This window comes from Notothenia coriiceps, unplaced genomic scaffold (genome assembly GCF_000735185.1).
Source record: "Notothenia coriiceps isolate Sejong01 unplaced genomic scaffold, NC01 NC01_scaffold00000339, whole genome shotgun sequence".
In the NCBI taxonomy this organism is placed as follows: domain Eukaryota; kingdom Metazoa; phylum Chordata; class Actinopteri; order Perciformes; family Nototheniidae; genus Notothenia; species Notothenia coriiceps.
This window is the reverse complement of record NW_011333040.1, coordinates 23,168,732-23,170,827: the sequence shown is the minus strand read 5'-3', so window position 1 is coordinate 23,170,827 and position 2,096 is coordinate 23,168,732. Positions and strand designations below refer to the sequence as shown.

Here is a 2,096-nt window from a genome sequence, read left to right as displayed (position 1 = left end):
CAAATACAAATCCTGTAGCAGTTCTTAGGATTTAGCAGCCCGGTATATATTACAGTTATTAAAGATGGCATATGTATATCAAGTATATATTGCACATAGTTTGACGGTATTTAACAGCAAGTTACACAATCTACAAAATACAAGATACATACCTTGTAACAGTAACAACGGTTTAGCAGCCAGGTATAAATGACACAGTTATTGACGGCATATAGATATTGATTTAGCGGCCAGGTATAAATCTAAAACATTTAAATATATCATCCTCAGTCCACTTAATGTTTTATTGAATGCGCTTTTTATGCATAAGCATCCCCTTCCCTTATTCTCATTCTGCACATACAAGTGAGTTACAGCAGATGTGTATGGATTTTATGAAAAGAGACATGATGTCATACTGAAAGTTTTCCTTTGAATGATGACTGCATGTTCATGTCATATATGATGGGCTATCTGTCTGTTATTCATTCCCACATTTATACTGTATATGTTTACGTTTGATCAATATAGTTAGAGCGACAAGAAAACAGAATGAGATGCTAGTGGTGCTGTTTGTGATGGAGATATTAAAATGGCACTGTCTTGAGATGGAGCTTCATTGAATTCATGATATTATTTTTCAGATTTCAGTCAAGCTTTGTATGCTTGTAAAAGAATAGTTGCATTATTATAATTTGATGAAGTGGAAAACTGCCTTTCACCGCTGTGTAGAAGCTTTTTAAACAAAACTACAGTAATTGTAGTAGGTGCATGATTTTTTTAAAGCAGTGCTGAGACAGAAAGACATAAGAGTATGATGGTTTGAATATCTTGGTGTTAGTTTTAGAACAATTTTAACTTTATTAAAGTTGAGACACACAGCGTGACATAGAGGTCAAACCCATTGAATATAAGTGGAACATCTGGACTTGACCTTTGTTCCGCATCTTTTAACCCTCGCTCTCTTCTTGCTTATTATCCTGTCTTTATCTTAAGTTTCATTTATTCAAAGAAAGTACAAATGTACTGAAAATGTATCTTTGAAATCACCACTCAATGAGGCTCATGCAGGCAGAACTGAAGCCGTTCAGTGGGATTATCAGGCTACCTTCTAGTTTTCTTTGCTGTTAAAACCTAGTTTCATAGTGAATTGCTATGAAATTGCACATTTTCCGATTTTAAAAGGGCAAAAAAACATGGAATAAATGATTGCAATCAGTCAGGCACAGGAAATAATGAAACCCGCTTCGTAATCGTCTCAGTTTCCAACTGTAGTCAATTGCTCTATTGTTCCATTTGATTTTCTGAAGTGATGCATTTCCTTGAGTTTGGCTATGTAATCCACTCAACAACGCTGAACCATTCATTCAAATTGTGTCTATTGATCATCGGCAATAAATGGAAACCGGGGGAAAAAATACACTTAGAGCTCCAAGCAGAATTCATTTGTTTTGCTGCGAAATGGCTCTCTTCTATCTCCAAAATGACAAAAATATTTCAAGCATAAAAATCTCTGCTTGGCAAAGCTGAACTGAAAGCATTGTTCAGCACTCATTTGGGTCAAAAAGGATGTTTTTTTAATTTGTTAAAAAGGACCGTTTAATCGGTTAAGTACGAAACTTTGTGGAGACCCTTTTGTTGTCAGACGTGTCGAGGCTGGCTTCCTTTTGGTTCCGAACTGTTTAGAGTCTTTTATATTTAAATTACTGTATTGTGTCGAGGTTCACAACGGTGTCACTGCCCTTCCTGTAACACGGTTTTCGGAGGGCAGGGGGTGGGTGGTGGTGGTGGTGTTGTCTGGCTTACCTCCAGACTAGACCCCGAAGGCGATGAACGGGTGACGAAGAAAGGTAATTAATAGGGAGGCGAGCCGGTACTCCGAGGGACAGACGGGTGTGAGAACCCGGGGCCTCAAAAGACCTACAGGTTCAAGGGAGAATTAACCAAGAGGGTGTCGTCATGTGACCTTGTTTACCAACCAAAGTCTTTGTAGTTCGCGCCCCTGGTTAAACACGAGTTAAACGACCAAAAGGGAGAGATGTGGTGCGAAAAAGAGTTATATAGTTGTTGTCTTGTTCGACAATCTCTGTCTCCTTGTAACTAACACCGTCACTCAC

At 38.3% G+C, this 2,096-nt stretch overlaps 1 protein-coding gene across 1 annotated transcript in view; it reads left to right on the top strand.

Moving 5' to 3' along the window:
* The window catches only part of LOC104952499 (type II inositol 3,4-bisphosphate 4-phosphatase-like), a 26,530-nt gene that overhangs the window by 1,088 nt on the left and 23,346 nt on the right, over positions 1 to 2,096 (top strand). The gene's annotated exons all lie outside the window — the stretch shown is intronic.